Here is a 19,919-nt window from a genome sequence, read left to right on the forward strand (position 1 = left end):
GGTCTCCTGCACTGCAGGTAGATTCTTCACCAAATGAGGTATGAGGGAAGCCCAAAGTGAAAGTGAAAGTCGCTCAGTCATGTCCAGCTCTTTGTGACCTGATGGACTTAGTCCATGGGATTCTCCAGGCCAGAATACTGGAGTGGGTAGCCTTTCCCTTCTCCAGGGGATCTTCCCAACCCAGGGATCTAACCCAGGTCTCCCACATTGCAGGCAGATTCTTTACTAGCTGAGCCACAGTGGAATGAGTCTGAGCAAACTCCAGGAGATAGTGAAGGACAGGGAAGCCTGGCGTGCTGCAGCCTCAGGTTTGCAGTGTCAGACACAACCTAGGGACTGAGCTACAACATGGCACTCTTTGCGGTAATGATGATATTGGTTATTTAGAGACCAACTCTGAAACAGAGATGCAGGAGACAAAATCAAAATGGTTCTGTGAAAGCTTTTAGGAAGTGAGCATACAGCAAGGACTTCCAGAAAAAATTGTCAGAGAAAGGAAAGATCCCAGAGAGGTAAAACAGGACACTTAAGATGTAGTGGCCCAAAGAGCATTTGCTTATACTGTAGGCTAGCTGATAAGGTGATGGACTCTGAAGGAGAGGGAGTAGAAATGAATGCCAGAGGGTATTAATGACAAGAACCCTTAACAGTATACATTATGGGATAGTATGGAATGGTATGTATAATAAAGTAGAACCCTGAAAGACAAGAATTTTATTATGCTAAAGATGACCCAGAAGTTAAATCAGTCCTTTTCACTCCCTGAGGACTGAGCAAAGAGATGGAAGGAAGGAAAGCAGAAATATTCCAATCTCATTTGAGGAGTTCAAAATCAAATATGTATTTTTGGCGAAATGAATTAACTCGTGAATGTGTTTACTGTATGAATGTTAGTTTATACTTTGGAGTTCTGTAATAAGATAATTTCTCTCTCTAGAAGTACAGTGGAACTTTTCCCTACATGAAAGAACCATTTCTGGAGACAAATGTAGCCATTTCCATGATCATGATTTTTTATTTACCCCCAATTTATATATAATTTTAATAAATATGATATTTATGATTGTGTTAAGAAAATATTTAGTAATTTCCAAAACACTGAATGTGAAGATTTTGAAGGCTTTAGGACAATAATATGCTATAACTTTTTGATCTGAATATATGATATTCAATTTAATTAGTTTTTTTTTAAAGAAATGAAGTAACTGAGAAATCATGTAGAATTTGTTTTGACTCTACCTTTAAATTTACACAATGGTCAATTTTAATTTCTAAATTAAATTTCTTAGCTCACCTTGTACTGTTATAGCTTCAGAAAGAACCCAAAGAACCTTCATTCTTAAGTTAAAAGGAATCAGAATACATAATAAATGTTACTTACAGTAATAAAAAGTCTTATGTTGTTAAAATAATCAGATGATGCATTGGAGACTCTTCATGCACAAAGAGTTTTCAGATTCTGAGAATCTGAGTGTTATCTTCTGTTATTTATCTATGATGAATAAAATAAGAGATCTCTAATTACTAGGTCAGAAGCCAGAAATTATTTAAATATTGGTCCCTTAATTTAAGATTGGAGTAAAGCTATTCAAGCATACAAAAAGAAAATATGCCTGCTTTGAAATATTATTTCCTTTAAATACTTTGAATATATTCAGGAGATATTATGGTTGATATCTTATGTGAGAAAACATAGCTAGCTAGGAGGGGTGGAGTCACATCAACTTAACCATGTACCTTAATCAGATAACTGTAATCATATAAAAGGCTGTATGATTGTAAATCATGTGTCCTGTGAAAATATTTCATTAGGAACTACTGGATTTCTGACAATAGTGATCCTAAAACTTCTCTTTGGGAAAGAAGAGAAATTATAGATGGACAAAATCTGGAGTGCATGAAAGTATCCAACATATTATAAAATTAGATAAACAGTATAAAAATTTTGATCTGGGACTTATTCCATTAACATTTTATATATGCTCCCTCCCTGACTCAACCCCCAAAAGCAGTCAAAAATTCGCTGTATCTTTTATTCTAGCCAACTCTTAAGCATGCTTCAGGTGCCTGCTCGAACCTCTCATTCTCACTTTCACTGCACCTCAGACTAGGTTACCTTTCGCTGTGTAACTCCACTGCCTCTGCCCCACCACCCGCTGCCTCATCTGTCTCCCCTGGGTGCCTCTTTACTGAGGGTCCTGGCTTCCAATGCAGGCCCAATCTAATCCATTCTCCACCTCATAGCCAGAATGATCTTTTAAAAATGCTAATTTGATCATACCAAAGCCCAGATTTAAAACCTCATATCCCTGGCATATGTTTTAGGATAAAGTTTAAAATCTCTAATGTGCTCTATACATTCTAAGATTGCAGAGTGCAAGCACTCCTCAAGCCTTCATGACTGCCATGCCTTGTTCTTTGTGTCCTGGGCATATTGGCCTCCCTTAACTTCCTTCCATGTGCTCCCTGCTCTCTCATATTTTCAATGCATTGGTTTCCTTCCTGGAAACCCTTCTCTCTATCCTTTATCCTAGCCAACTCTAACTCATTTTTCAAGTTTGGCTTATACTGTACTCAGAAAGCCATTCATTGCACCCCAGACAGGTCACATTTCCATAGCCCTCTGAATTCTCCTCACACATTTAATTACAAGTGTATTCTCCGTCTTCTCTATTAGAGTTTAGCATCTAGGATATGAGGGACTCTGCCATTTTCCCCTGTACTAGGCATATAATTAGCATTTAACAAATGTTTGCTAAATAAATGGATAGATTAATGACCTGAAAAAAACTGGAAGAATAACCCTTGTAGTACAATGCTGTCCACTTAGTATACCAGCAGTATGCTGCTTAAGATGCCATTGGCTTTGCCCTCAGGTAAGTGGCCTTCTACCTTATGAGATGGTTGTCATTCTTCTGGGCATCATACCCAGTGGAGGAGAAGCAATTATTAGAGTGTTTTGTTTTTATTTTTGATAGCAAAGACAACTTTTTCCCAAAACCCTTTATAAGAGTTCCCTTCACATCTCATTGTCTGGTCTACCAAATTTCAAAATCTAAATAACTACAGCTAATGTGTTAATTGTTCTTTCAAGTGGCAATGGTCTTCAACAAGGAAGCAGTTAGTTCAGCACACAAATGATAGGGTTGCGTAAGTACATTTCCTTAAGACAATACGCAGTTTCCGTCAGCATGCAGGCAATATGCTTTATGCTTACTTCCCACTATGTCACAAAGAATATACATGTACTCAAGAGTTAAGCTTTTAAAAAATCAATAATTCCTACTGCTTCAGCAAGGGACATTTTTAAGTAAACCTGTCTATGTGTATGTGTATATATGTGTGTGTATGTGTGTTAACTTGTTCTTACTGCAAATGTGAGTCACAGAACAGAGGTCAGCAAATGATAGTCAATAGGTCAATTGCAACCCATAGCTACTTTAAAAAAAAAATGACAATTTCTTGGAACACAGCCATACCCATTTATTTATATATTGTCTACAGATGTTTTGCTTTTAAATTTCAGGGTTTAGTAATTAAGACAGAGACTATATGGCCTGCAAAGTCTAAAACTTTTCCTTTCTAGACCTTCACAGGAAAAAAAAAAAAAAAAAACCGCTGACATTTAGCACAAAAAAGTACAACAAAAACTAGTAAGAGTTTGGTTTCACTGCCTTATTTGGGGGTAAGAATCTAGCAATTTTACTTGTCATGGCCTTCGCACAGTCAGATAAAATGCCAACTCAGTGAAAAGGGGAAATAGCATCTTATTATGAAAATCAAACCATCTTCACGGACACACTAATGGTCTTAGGTACCCCTTAGACCAGTACAGTACACTTTGGAATAATTCTCATATTACAATGTGCATTCATAACAGAATCTAATATAAATTAGTAGTTTTACCTCTTCTTAGACAATGCAAAATTTTAGAATACTTTGACTCCATTTGCTCCATTCACAATTGTTATGTCATTGTGATAGGGATTTTCTCTATATTTAAACTCTACAAGACATTATTGTTTTTAAGCAGTTGAAGTGAAGTGAAGTGTTAGTCACTCAGTCATGTTCAACTCTTTGTGACACCACAGTCTGTAGCCTGCCAAGCTCCTCTGTCCATTGAATTCTCCAGGCAAGAATACTGGAGTGGGTACCCATTCCCTTCTCCAGGGGATCTTGCTGACTCAGGGCTTGAACCCAGGTCTCCTGCATTGCAGGCAAAAGTTAATATCACTCAAATATCTTTTCAAATATTGCTTATTAAATCTCCAACCTTTTCTCATGGATCACTTGCCAACTATCTGAAAAACACTGTAGGGTATCTTGTTTGATCTGTGGCTGGTTGTAGTATATGCTCCACATCTTTATTTGCTTGAAAATATCTGTATTTCACTTTCATACTGGAAGGATGTTTTGCTGAATAAGGCATAGTATAGTCAATATGCTGAAATGAAGTACCTGTAATGCTAGCTATGATTCCATCGCTAGTTGTTTAAAATAGTCTCCAATGAGGAATTAACTGACAGTCTTGTTCCTGGAGTATGATCTAGAATGACCTTTCTTTGCTTTTGACTTCTAGTCATTTTTCTATGATGACACTCTAAAGAGTATCATTTTCCTTATACCTATAATTCTTTGCTTTGTGGAAATGTTTGCTGCCTTTATCAGTCTTGGGAAATTTTTAGTCAGTTAATCTCTTTAAACTTTGCTTCCATCATGCTCCCTCTCCCAGTCCCTTCTAAGACTCCAGTTATACTTATTATACACTTTTCATACTACCCCCTTTATCTTTTATTCCCTATCTGTATTTGCAACTTAACTTTTATCTGTATTTCAGTTTGTATATTTTTTCTGACTTCTCCACTAATTCCCTCTTCAATTGTGTCTAATAGAATTCAAACCATTGTATTATACTGTTAATTTTAGGAATTGTATCTTCCTTTTGTTTAGAATCTCCATTAGGCTCTTTTAAACATATCTTTTTCTCTCCTCAGATTCTTAAATTTGTCTGTTTCCCTGAACATATTAAATCATACTTTTAATTCTGTATCTGATAATTCTGTTTTTACTGTCTGTTGCTTTTGTGATCCTGTGGGTTTGTATTTCTGTGTTCTTAACTACCTCTGAATTAGTTTAAACATTGCGTATGAAAATATGTAGGAATTAATAATTACATATGGCAGGCTACTATGAGTACTTGGTATCCAAATCCTTATATCTCAGCAGAGATCATTTCACACTGGTTCTCCTTTCATTTTAGTGCTAGTCAATTGTCTTTTCATCCTTCCTTTTAGTTTGTAGTACCTTGAGGTTGAGTCTCAAAGCTTAGGACATATACTAGATAATCCCTCCTTAGAGCCTCCAAACTAATTATTTGTCACTCTAGCCTCCATAGTTTGTCAACAGCTCTACTCTGCCTCTTAAAATCTGTCACATTTTATGGGATCAGCAGCTAACTCTAGAGGAAAAGAATCCCAAAGGTGGGGCTCCCCTTTTGGGGTTCTATTATTCTCCTGGATTTTAGCCATAAAAATTGATACTACTTTTAAAGCTTTTCAGTGTCTTCATACAATTGTTAATTATTTTGCTTCTCAGCTTTTCAGATAATTGTTACAGTTTGGCAGATATAACCAAATTACCTAGTCTACCCTTATGGGGAGTAAATTCTGGATTGGTACGCCTCTGTCATAGCCCATTCTACATGTCACTTCATTATTTCAACTTTTATGTTCTTTGTTTTGAGTACTGTACAGTTCATATCCCATAATATTTTGATGCTTACTTTTTCTAATATCATGGATTTAAATAAAAATGTTTTCTCAATCATTCCATCTGCAAGTGGTGTTTTCAGAAGAAGAAAGAACTTACCGACTGCACTTTCACGTCTCAAGCACCTTCTGATCTTAATTGCACAGAACTGCACAATATTGACACCAAAATCAAAACATTTAATAAAAGTTATCCCACAAATTAACATACTTTTTAGACATAAGGTATTTTATTTTCCCATGTGGCATTGCAGTTTACTGTGATCTGTCCCTGGAGTCTAAATTTAGTTTCCATATTAAATCTAAAAAATATTCCCAACCAGGCAGCATTTCTTAGAATCTATAATAATTCTTTTCCTTAAATGATGTTTATTTGTTTTTAATTGATTTATGATTGCTTTACAGTGTTGGTTTGATTTCTGCCATACATCAGCATGAATTAGACATAGGTGTAAGATGTCCCCTTTCCTCTTTTTTTTGGGGGGGTGGGGTAATGGAGCAAATTTAATATGGAAAATTTCAAACAAGTAACTATTATTTTTATTTCACACCAAATAAATATTACTTTTGTATGCATGTAAATGTAAACATATAAACTATTTTGCATTTAATAATTGTTTCAAAGTCTTTTAAAGAAAAAGATGCTTTTTTTTTCATTTCTTTTTTTTTTAATTTTAAAATCTTTAATTCTTACATGTGTTCCCAAACATGAACCCCCCTCCCACCTCCCTCCCCATAACATCTCTCTGGGTCATCCCCATGCACCAGCCCCAAGCATGCTGTATCCTGCGTCAGACATAGACTGGTGATTCGATTCTTACATGATAGTATACATGTTAGAATGCCATTCTCCCAAATCATCCCACCCTCTCCCTCTCCCTCTGAGTCCAAAAGTCCGTTATACACATCTGTGTCTTTTTTGCTATCTTGCATACAGAGTCGTCATTGCCATCTTTCTAAATTCCATATATATGTGTTAGTATACTGTATTGGTGTTTTTCATTCTGGCTTACTTCACTCTGTATAATCGGCTCCAGTTTCATCCATCTCATCAGAACTGATTCAAATGTATTCTTTTTAGTGGCTGAGTAATACTCCATTGTGTCTATGTACCACAGCTTTCTTATCCATTCATCTGCTGATGGACATCTAGGTTGTTTCCATGTCCTGGCTATTATAAACAGTGCTGTGATGAACATTGGGGTACATGTGTCTCTCAATTCTGGTTTCCTCGGTGTGTATGCCCAGCAGTGGGATTGCTGGGTCATAAGGTAGTTCTATTTGCAATTTTTTAAGGAATCTCCACACTGTTCTCCATAGTGGCTGTACTAGTTTGCATTCCCACCAACAGTGTAGGAGGGTTCCCTTTTCTCCACACCCTCTCCAGCATTTATTGCTCGCAGATTTTTGGATCGCAGCCATTCTGACTGGTGTGAAGTGGTACCTCATTGTGGTTTTGATTTGCATTTCTCTAATAATGAGTGACGTTGAGCATCTTTTCATGTGTTTGTTAGCCATCTGTATGTCTTCTTTGGAGAAATGTCTATTTAGTTCTTTGGCCCATTTTTTGATTGGGTCATTTATTTTTCTGGAATTGAGCTGCAGAAGTTGCTTGTATATTTTTGAGATTAGTTGTTTGTCAGTTGCTTCATTTGCTATTATTTTCTCCCATTCAGAAGGCTGTCTTTTCACCTTGCTTATATTTTCCTTTGTTGTGCAGAAGATTTTAATTTTAATTAGATCCCATTTGTTTATTTTTGTTTTTATTTCCAGAATTCTGGGAGGTGGATCATAGAGGATCCTGCTGTGATTTATGTTGGAGAGTGTTTTGCCTATGTTCTCCTCTAGGAGTTTTATAGTTTCTGGTCTTACATTTAGATCTTTAATCAATTTTGAGTTTATTTTTGTGTGCAGTGTTAGAAAGTGATCTAGTTTCATTCTTTTACAAGTGGTTGACCAGTTTTCCCAGCACCACTGGTTAAAGAGATTGTCTTTACTCCATTGTATATTCTTGCCTCCTTTGTCAAAAATAAGGTGTCCATATGTGTGTGGATTTATCTCTGGGCTTTCTATTTTGTTCCATTGATCTATATGTCTGTCTTTATGCCAGTACCATACTGTTTTGATAACTGTGGCTTTGTAGTAGAGCCTGAGTCAGGCAAGTTGATTCCTCCAGTTCCATTCTTCTTTCTCAAGATTGCTTTGGCTATTCGAGGTTTTTTTGTATTTCCATACAAATCTTGAAATTATTTGTTCTAGTTCTATGAAAAATATGGCTGGTAGCTTGATAGGGATTGCATTGAATTTGTAAATTGCTTTGGGTAGTGTACTCATATTCATTATATTGATTCTTCCGATAAATGAACATGGTATATTTCTCCATCTATTAGTGTCCTCTTTGATTTCTTTTATCAGTGTTTTATAGTTTTCTATATATAGGTCTTTAGTTTCTTTAGGTAGATATATTCCTAAGTATTTTATTCTTTTCGTTGCAATGGTGAATGGAATTATTTCCTTAATTTCTTTTTCTACTTTCTCATTATTAGTGTATAGGAATGCAAGGGATTTCTGTGTGTTGATTTTATATCCTGCAACTTTACTATATTCATTGATGAGCTCTAGTAATTTTCTGGTGGAGTCTTTAGTGTTTTCCATGTAGAGGATCATGTCATCTGCAAACAGTGAGAGTTTTACTTCTTCTTTTCCAATTTGGATTCCTTTTATTTCTTTTTCTGCTCTGATTGCTGTGGCCAAAACTTCCAGAACTATGTTGAATAGTAGCGGTGAAAGTGGGCACCCTTGTCTTGTTCCTGACTTTAGGGGAAATGCTTTCAATTTTTCACCATTGAGGATAATGTTTGCTGTGGGTTTGTCATATATAGCTTTTATTATGTTGAGGTATGTTCCTTCTATTCCTGCTTTCTGGAGAGTTTTTATCATACATGGATGTTGAATTTTGTCAAAGACCTTCTATGTATCTATTGAAATAATCATATGGTTTTTATTTTTCAGTTTGTTAATGTGGTGAATTACATTGATTGATTTGTAGATATTGAAGAATCCTTGCATCCCTGGGATAAAGCCCACTTGGTCATGGTGTATGATCTTTTTAATGTGTTGTTGGATTCTGATTGCTAGAATTTTGTTGAGGATTTTTGCATCTATGTTCATCAGGGGGTCCCAGAAGAAAAAGACAGAAAGAAAGATCATGAGAAAATCCTTGAGGAGATAATAGTTGAAAACTTCCCTAAAATGGGGAAGCAAATAGTCACCCAAGTCCAAGAAACACAGAGAGTTCCAAATAGGATAAACCCAAGGCAAAACACCCCAAGACACATATTAATCAAATTAACAAAGAAACACAAAGAACAAATATTAAAAGCAGCAAGGGAAAAACAACAAATAACACACAAGGGGATTCCCATAAGGATAACAGCTGATCTTTCAATAGAAACGCTTCAGGCCAGGAGGGAATGGCAAGACATACTTAAAGTGATGAAAGACAATAACCTACAGCCCAGATTACTGTACCCAGCAAGGATCTCATTCAAATACGAAGGAGAAATCAAAAGCTTTACAGACAAGCAACAGCTGAGAGAATTCAGCACCACCAAACCAGCTCTCCAACAAATTCTAAAGGATATTCTCTAGACAGGAAACACGAAAAGGGTGTATAAACCCGAACCCAAAACAATAAAGTAAATGGTAACAGGATCATACTTATCAATAATTACCTTAAACATAAATGGGTTGAACGCCCCAACCAAAAGGCAAAGACTGGCCGAATGGATACAAAAACAAGACCCCTCTATATGCTGCTTACAAGAGACCCACCTCAAAACAAGGGACACATACAGACTGAAAGTGAAGGGCTGGAAAAAGATATACCACGCAAATAGAGACCAAAAGAAAGCAGGAGTGGCAATACTCATATCTGATAAAATAGACTTTAAAACAAAGGCTGTGAAAAGAGACAAAGAAGGCCACTACATAATGATCAAAGGATCAATCCAAGAAGAAGATATAACAATTATAAATATATATGCACCCAATATAGGAGCACTGCAATATGTAAGACAAATGCTAATAAGTATGAAAGGGGAAATCAACAATAACACAATAATAGTGGGAGACTTTAATACCCCACTCACACCTATGGACAGATCAACTAAACAGAAAATTAACAAAGAAATGCAAACTTTAAATGATACATTAGATCAGTTAGACCTAATTGATATCTATAGGACATTTCACCCCAAAACAATGAATTTCACCTTTTTTTCAAGTGCTCATGGAACCTTCTCCAGGATAGATCACATCCTGGGCCATAAATCTAAACTTGATAAATTCAAAAAAATCGAAGTCATTCCAAGCATCTTTTCTGACCATAATGCATTAAGATTAGATCTCAATTACAGGAGAAAAACTATTAAAAATTCCAACATATGGAGGTTGAACAACACACTTCTGAATAACCAACAAATCACAGAAGAAATCAAAAAAGAAATCAAAATATGCATAGAAACTAATGAAAATGAAAACACAACAACCCAAAACCTGTGGGACACTATAAAAGCAGTGCTAAGAGGAAAGTTCATAGCAATACATTCATACCTCAAGAAACAAAAAAAAAAAAGTCAAATAAATAACCTAACTCTACAACTAAAGCAACTAGAAAAGGAAGAATTGGAGAACCCCAGAGTTAGTAGAAGGAAAGAAGTCTTAAAAATTAGGGCAGAAATAAATGCAAAAGAAACAAAAGAGACCATAGCAAAAATCAACAAAGCCAAAAGCTGGTTCTTTGAAAGGATAAATAAAATTGACAAACCATTAGCCAGAGTCATCAAGAAGCAAAGAGAGAAAAATCAAATCAATAAAATTAGAAATGAAAATGGAGAGATCACAACAGACAACACAGAAATACAAAGGATCATAAGAGACTACTATCAGCAGTTGTATGACAATAAAATGGACAACGTGGAAGAAATGGACAAATTCTTAGAAAAGTACAATTTTCCAAAACTGAACCAGGAAGAAATAGAAAATCTTAACAGACCCATCACAAGCACGGAAATTGAAACTGTAATCAGAAATCTTCCAGCAAACAAAAGCCCAGGTCCAGACGGCTTCACAGCTGAATTCTACCAAAAATTTCGAGAAGAGCTAACACCTATCCTACTCAAACTCTTCCAGAAAATTGCAGAGGAAGGTAAACTTCCAAACTCATTCTATGAGGCCACCATCACCCTAATACCAAAACCTGACAGATGTCCCTTTCCTCTTGAACGTCCCTCCCCTATCACCATTTCCCACCCCTCTAGGTTGTTGCAGATTCCCAGTTGAGTTTTGAGTCATAGAAAATTTCCATGGGCTATCTGTTTTACATATGTTAGTGTGCATGCTTCCATGCTACTCTCTCCATTCGTCTCACCGTCTCCTTCCTCTCCCCCGTCCTTGTCCATAAGTGTATTCTGTATGTCTGCATCTCCACTGCTGCCCTGCAAATAGCTTCATCAGTACCATCTTTCTAGATTTCATGTATATAGGTTAAAAGGCAATGGCACCCTACTCCAGTACTCTGCCTGGAAAATCCCATGGACGGAGGAGCCTGGTGGGCTGCAGTCCATGGGGTTGCGGAGAGTCAGACACAACTGAGCGACTTCACTTTCACTTTTCACTTTCACGCACTGGAGAAGGAAATGGCAACCCACTCCACTGTTATTGCCTGAAGAATCCCAGGGATGGGGAGCCTGGTGGGCTGCCATCTATGGGTTCACACAGAGTCGGACACGACTGAAGTGACTTAGCATTCACAGCAGGTTAATATACCTTATTTGTTTTCTCTTTCTGACTTACGTCCCTCTGTGTATTAGGCTCTAGGTTCATCCACCTCATTAGAACTGACTTAAATGTGTTCCTTTTTATGGCTGAGTAGTTGTCCATTGTATATATGTACCACAGCTTTATCCATTCATCTGTAGGTGGATATCTTGATTGCTTCCATGTCCTAGCCATTGTGAATAGTGCTTCAATGAATATTGTGGTACATGTGCCTTTTTCAATTTTAGTTTCTTCAGGGTATATGCCCAGAGGTGGTATTGTTGGGTCATACGGTGGTTTTATTCCTAGTTTTTTAAGGAACCTCCATACTGTCTTCCATTGCGGCTGTATCAATTTACATTCCTACCAGTGGTACAAGAGAGTACCTTTTACTCCACATCCTCTCTAACACTTGCTGTTTGTGGGTTTTTTGATGATGGCCATCCTGACTAGTGTGAGGTGATATCTCATTGTAGTTTTGATTTGCATTTCTCTAATAGTGAGCGATGTTGGGCATCTCTTCATGTGTTTATTAGCCATCCGTATGTCTTCTTTGGAGAAATGTCTCTTTAGTTCTTTTTCCCAGTTTTTGATTGGGCTGTTTGTTCTTCTGGTATTGACTTTATGAGCTGCTTGTATATTTTGGAAATTAATCCTTTGTCAGTTTTTTCATTTGCTATTATTTTCTCCTATTCTGAGGGTTATCTTTTCACCTTGTTTATATTTTCCTTTTCTATGCAAAAGCTTCTAAGTTAATTAGGTCCCACTTGTTTAGTTTTGTTTTCATTTCCATTATTATAGGAGGTGGGTCATAGAGGATCTTGCTATGATTTGTGTCATACAGTATTCTGCCTGTGTTTTCTTCTAAGCATTTTATAGTTTCTGGTCTTAAGTTTTAATCCATTTGGAGTTTATCTTTGTGTATGGTGTTAGGAAGTGTTCTGATTTCGTTCTTTTACACATAGTTATCCAGTTCTGCCAGCACCACTTACTGAAGAGACAATCTTCTTCCCGCTGTATATTCTTGCCTTGGAGACTAATAACTGTTACCAAGTATATTTGATAACTTTCTTGACTTCTTGTTTATATCATGTACAGATTATACAATTAATGATGAAATGCTATTGCTCCACTGTGGTTTAACCAGGAATTGACTTGAAGAAGCATACTTAGTGATAGAAACTGATGATTATATATGAGTTATAGAGAGAGATTAAGTAAATTACAGGCCAGGAACTGATCTAGAAAGGGAGACACAATATTGAAGGATGTGTGTGTGTGTGTGTCCTTAATCCCTTCAGTTGTGTCTGACTCTCTTCAGCCCTATGGACTGTAGCCTGCCAGGCTCCTCTCTCCACGGGATTATTCAGGCAAGAATACTGGAATGGGTTGCCATGCCCTTCGCCAGGGGATCTTCTCAACCCAGGGACTGACCCTGCATCTCTTAAGTCTCCTGTATTAGCAGGCAGGTTCTTTACCACTAATGCAACAAAGAATGGTGAATTTTAATTGGAGTATAAAATAGACTATAATGGAATTTTTTAAAATATATATATACATATATATTTTTTATCTACTGGTTTATATGGTGTCTAAGAAAGCAACCAAAATTAAACACTTTATTAACCTCTTATAATAACATTATTTTACAATAGATGTTAAAGCAAAACATACTTCTGCAAATAGTAAAATATTTGTAAAAGTAAAAATTGTTTGTTTTCCTCTGCTCTACTATTCCAACTTTAATGTGTGCCAGAAAATTTTAATTTAAGGTTTTGGGAATAATAATATAACACTATAGTTATATTAATTAGTATAAATTAATAAATTAAATATTAATAAATATTAGACATATGACTTAATACAGTAGAATATGAAGTATATTACTTGACAAATATATATCAATGCATATTTTTGTTTTATATTTTTAACTCAATAAACCTCTTACACAGTTTACCTCATTTACTCTCCACAATACCACCAAAAACTGGGACTACAAAAGCCTTTGCAGAAATGACTCAACCAGTAGCTGAGTAGTTGAATTGAGATATGAGCACTGGCTGATCTGATCCCCCAAATTATATTTTCCCCACTGTATCATATCAAGTAGAAGAAAAAAATGCAAAATCAGACATGATACTTGTGTTCACAGACATACATATAATATTTATGAAATATTGTGCAAGGATCTCTGGTTGTGGCTAAGATGGTGAATTAATAATCAGTTTTCTGAAAAATATTTATTTCTTTAGAATTATTTCAAATATTTGATTTTATCAGAGTACATAAAACACCTAAAACTCAGGGTATATATGAATAGTAAATAATATAACAATTGCGTGGAAATTATTGAATCACATGTGGCATATTAGCCTGTCTAGATTATTATTCTGAGGAGACAATCTCTCATTTAGCAGCATCAAACTCTCCCCCATAGCAGCAGACCATTAAAAACAACAGTACTTCCCTTTGGCCTAGAAGGAAGCTACATGCAGTGTTAATATTTTCAGCAGACTCTTTTAGCAATTACAATCTATAATCACTCACCTGGGACTGAACATATGTTGTGCTGAATTGTCATTTGTCTTTGCAGATTAAAAGCGAGTAAGCATCTTGACTGCAGTAATCACTCAGGAAATAGTGGTTGACATGAAATCAAAGACCTGCTTCTTGTCAGGTCTGTGCATGCTACTTTGATCTTCAGTCCTCCATCTCTAGCTTTCCTCTTTCCATCATTATTAATTCCCTGCTCCCAAGCTCTGAACAGAGTCATGTTTTAATTCATCTCATTTCTTACCAGAAAAATAAGTTACGGAGAAGATAAAGCAGATGTTTATTTCTCAGAGTTTCAAGTATAAAAGGATCCTTTGGGAAAAAAAAAAAAAAGGATCCTTTGTTCTACTTTTTGTTTGCTTTTGCTATTGTTGTTTATTCTTTTTCTCTAATATCTTTACCCAGATGCTCAAGGTCATTAAGAAAAAAACCATTGAACCCTTTGAGTTTATAATCTTGCAAAACTATGGTTTACCTTACATTCCCTGTATTCTAAATCCACAAGTATAATTTTAAAATATTAATAATATACTTCATACATTGGAATACTAAGAATGAAAATCTATATGTAATGTTATAAATAATCCATAAGGTTTATTACTAAATAAAAATGAAAGTGTAGGAGTGTGTTTAGAGTATAATCTTTTTTGTGAAAAACGGTGAAAGTGTCTGGATATGTACATACATAGTTTGTTTTGCATTGATTGTAAGTGGAAAGATACAGAAGAGAGTAGTTTCTGAGTTCCCTGGTGGAAGGGAAACTTACTTTTTAACTCATACACTCTTGTGTACCATTCAAAATCTTTATGAAATGCTTCAGGTAGTTTAAATTTTAAAAAATAAAATGACACAACTCAAGATTTCTCCAAACAAGAGTATACTGTTATAATGCATTTATTCATTCATTCATCTGAGAACTATTTATTAAATCTCCTTAATGTTCTGCCTATGAAACTGGATTTGTTGTTGGGGAAGAAGGTGGAGAGTAGGGTGGTCAGTGTGCTTCCAGGACACAATGAGTAGAATAGATGCCACTGACATTTCTGAAAATTAAAAATGAACAGTTATCCAGCCAAGATGAATATCATACTCTGTGTTCAGGCTGCCTTAGTGCAGATTAGTGGTCTTTACTGAAGGGTTTAGTTGCCCATGTAGGTTACCCCTACAGTAAGTGGTTACCCGCACAGAACTTTTAAACCCTGATAATAACAGCTTGATTTAGATTATCTAGGACACAAATTAATAGGAAGAAATCTAGAGATTGTGGAAACAGGTGTCCAAATCAGAAACCTGGAGGGGCATTGAAAACTATTAATACTAGGATGAAATAATCAAAATCCTAAAGAAAAGGAATCCTTTGGTACGGTAGCTTGTAAAGCTTCAGTTCAGTTCAGTTCAGTTCAGTCGCTCAGTCGTGTCCGTCTCTTTGCAACCCCATGAATCGCAGCACGCCAGGCCTCCCTGTCCATCACCAGCTCCCGGAGTTCACTCAGACTCATGTCCATCGAGTCCGTGATGCCATCCAGCCATCTCATCCTCTGTCGTCGACTTCTCCTCCTGCCCCCAATCCCTCCCAGCATCAGAGTCTTTTCCAGTGAGTCAACTCTTCACATGAGATGGCCAAAGTACTGGAGTTTCAGCTTTAGCATCATTCCTTCCAAAGAAATCCCAGGGCTGACCTTTAGAATGGACTGGTTGGAACTCCTTACAGTCCAAGGGACTCTCAAGCGTCTTCTCCAGCACCACAGTTCAAAAGCACCAATTCTTCACTGCTCAGCTTTCTTCACAGTCCAACTCTCACATCCATACATGACCACAGGAAAAACCATAGCCTTGCTAGACGGACCATAGTTGGCAAAGTAATGTCTCTGCTTTTGAATATACTATCTAGGTTGGTCATAACTTTTCTTCCAAGGAGTAAGCGTCTTTTAATTTCATGGCTGCAGTCACCATCTGCAGTGATTTTGAAGCCCAAAAAAATAAAGTCTGACACTGTTTCTACTGTTTTCCCATCTATTTCCCATGAAGTGATGGGACCAGATGCCATGATCTTTGTTTTCTGAATGTTAAGCTTTAAGCCAACTTTTTCACTCTCCTCTTTCACTTTCATCAAGAGGCTTTTTAGCTCCTCTTCACTTTCTGCCATAAGGGTGGTGTCATCTGCATATCTGAGGTTATGGATATTTTTCCCAGCAATCTTGATTCAATCTTGTGCTTCTTCCACTCCAGCGTTTCTCATGATGTACTCTGCATAGAAGTTAAATAAGCAGGGTGACAATATACAGCCTTGACGTACTCCTTTTCCTATTTGGAACCAGTCTGTTGTTCCATGTCCAGTTCTAACTGTTGCTTCCTGACCTGCATACAGATTTCTCAAGAAGCAAGTTAGGTGGTCTGGTATTCCCATCTCTTTCAGAATTTTCCACAGTTTATTTTGATCCACACAGTCAAAGGCTTTGGCATAGTCAAGAAAGCAGAAATAGACATTTTTCTGGAACTCTCTTGCTTTTTCCATGATCCAGCGGATGTTGGCAATTTGTTCTCTGGTTCTCTGCCGTTTCTGAAACCACCTTGAACATCAGGAATTTCACAGTTCATGTATTGCTGAAGTCTGGCTTGGAGGATTTTGAGCATTGCTTTACTGGCATGTGAGATGAATGCAATTGTGCAGTAGTTTGAACATTCTTTGGCATTGCCTTTCTTTGGGATTGGAATGAAAACTGACCTTTTCCAGTCCTGTGGCCACTGCTGAGTTTTCCAAACTTGCTGGAATATTGAGTGCAGCACTTTCACAGTATCATCTTTCAGGATTTGAAACAGCTCGACTGGAATTCCATCACCTCCACTAGCTTTGTTCGTAGTGATGCTTTCCAAGGCCCACTTGACTTCACTTTCCAAGATGTCTGGCTCTAGATTAGTGATCACATCATCATGATTATCTGGGTCGTGAAGATCTTTTCTGTACAGTTCTTCTGTGTATTCTTGCCACCTCTTTTTAATATCTTCTGTTTCTGTTAGGTCCAGATCATTTCTGTCCTTTATCAAGCCCATCTTTGCATGAAATGTTCCCTTGGTATCTCTAATTTTCTTGAAGAGAGCTCTAGTCTTTCCCATTCTGTTCTTTTCCTCTATTTCTTTGCATTGATCGCTGAAGAAGGCTTTCTTATCTCTTCTTGCTATTCTTTGGAACTCTGTGTTCAGATGCTTATATCTTTCCTTTTCTCCTGTGCTTTTCACCTCTCTTCTTTTCACAGTTATTTGTAAGGCCTCCCCAGATAGCCATTTTGCTTTTTTGCATTTCTTTTCCATGGGGATGGTCTTGATCCCTGTCTCCTGTACAATGTCACGTACCTCATTCCATAGTTCATCAGGCACTCTATCTATCAGATCTAGGCCCTTAAATCTATTTCTCACTTCCACTGTATAATCATAAGGGATTTGATTTAGGTCATACCTGAATGGTCTAGCGGTTTTCCCTCCTTTCTTCAATTTAAGTCTGAATTTGGTAATAAGGAGTTCATGATCTGAGCCACAGTCAGCTCCTGGTCTTATTTTTGTTGACTGTATAGAGCTTCTCCATTTTTGGCTGCAAAGAATATAATCAATCTGATTTCGGTGTTGACCATCTGGTGATGTCCATGTATAGAGTCTTGTCTTGTGCTGTTGGAAGAGGGTGTTTGCTATGACCAGTGCATTTTCTTGGCAAAACTCTATTAGTCTTTGCCCTGCTTCATTCCGCATTTCAAGGCCAAATTTGCCTGTTACTCCAGGTGTTTCTTGACCTCCTACTTTTGCATTCCAGTCCCCTATAATGAAAAGGACATCTTTTTTCAGTGTTAGTTCTAAAAGATCTTATAGGTCTTCATAAAACCATTCAACTTCAGTTTCTTCAGCGTTACTGGTTGGGGCATAGAGTTGGATAACTGTGATAGAATGGTTTGCCTTGGAGACGAACAGAGATCATTCTGTCATTTTTGAGATTGCATCCAAGTACTGCATTTCGGACTCTTTTGTTGACCATGATGGCTACTCCATTTCTTCTGAGGGATTCCTGCCCGCAGTAGTAGATGTAATGGTCATCTGAGTTAAATTCACCCACTCCGGTCCATTTTAGTTCACTGATTCCTAGAATGTCGACGTTCACCCTTGCCATCTCTAGTTTGACCAGTTCCAATTTGCCTTGATTCATGGACTTGACATTCCAGGTTCCTATGCGATATTGCTCTTTACAGCATCGGATCTTGCTTCTATCACAAGTCACATCCACAACTGGGTATTGTTTTTGCATTGGCTCCATCCCTTCATTCTTTCTGGAGTTATTTCTCCACTGATCTCCAGCAGCATATTGGGCACCTACTGACCTGAGGAGTTCCTCTTTTGGTATCCTATCATTTTGCCTTTGCATACTGTTCATGGGGTTCTCAAGGCAAGAATACTGAAGTGGTTTGCCATTCCCTTCTCCAGTGGACCACATTCTGTCAGGCCTCTCCACCATGACCCGCCCATCTTGGGTTGCCCCGCAGACATGGCTTGGTTTCATTGAGTTATACAAGGCTGTGGTCCTAGTGTGATTAGATTGACTAGTTTTCTGTGAGTATGGTTTCAGTGTGTCTGCCCTCTGATGCCCTCTTGCAACACTTACCACCTTACTTGGGTTTCTCTTACCTTGGCGTGGGGTATCTCTTCACGGCTGTTCCAGCAAAGCACAGCTGCTGCTCCTTACCTTGGATGAGGGGTATCTCCTTACCCCCACCGTTCCTGACCTTCAACGTTGGATAGCTCCTCTAGGCCCTTATGCTATAGCCACTCTCAATTTTTCAGTTGCTCAGTCATGTCCATCTCTTTGTGACCCGTGGATGGCAGCACACCAGGCTTCCCTGTCCTTTACTATCGCCCGGAGTTCGCTCAAACTCATCTCCATTGAGTCAATGATGCCATCCAACCTTCTCATCCTCTGATGCCCCCTTCTCCTGCTACCTTCAATCTTTCCCAGCATCAGGGTCTTTTCCAGTGAGTCAGCTCTTCGCATCAGGTAGCCAAAGTATTGGAGCTTCAGCTTTAGCATGTCCTTCCAATGAATATTAAGGATTGATTTCCTTTAGGATTAGCTCAGCCATTCTCAATAGCCATCTTTATATTACATTAACATGGACATTTATGAACCATTTTCTGTGAAAAATAACTGCAGAAGTATACATATTGGCATTCGTATAAACAACATACAAATAAACATTGTAAAGAAGCAATTAACTTCATGACAACTAAGAATTATGTATAAAGCTTGAAAACAGGCTGTGTGAAAACTGCACTTACTCTATCATTAACCTAGATTTATTGCTAGGAAGAGTTTCATTGTAAATCTAACATTAAAATGGTGACAATACCATTGTTTTTTGACAGAATAAAAATTGTAAGATATGCTCTCCTTTAATCTCCATAAAAGTACTATATTTAGAAAGATCAGAAAACTGAAGAGACCATCAGGGCAGTTCTCATTGCTCTTCTCTGCATCAGAATGTGGTCTTATCAGCTCTGTGTCTCACAAGTATTCACTCTTTCCTATTTCTCTACAGGATACAGCAGACTTTGTTGGCAGCAATTTTTTTGTTCTACTACTATTTGGTTTCCAAATGAAAAATTTTTTCCTTTGAGATTCAGGTCTTATTCTTTATCTCTTGGGCTATTTTATTACAATATACTCTTTCTATAACTGGCCTGTCAGATAAAAGATTAATTGCTGTAAATAACAAAGACTAAAAACCCTTTGGAATTGGCCTA

Source organism: Capra hircus, chromosome 2, assembly GCF_001704415.2.
Source record: "Capra hircus breed San Clemente chromosome 2, ASM170441v1, whole genome shotgun sequence".
NCBI lineage: Eukaryota > Metazoa > Chordata > Mammalia > Artiodactyla > Bovidae > Capra > Capra hircus.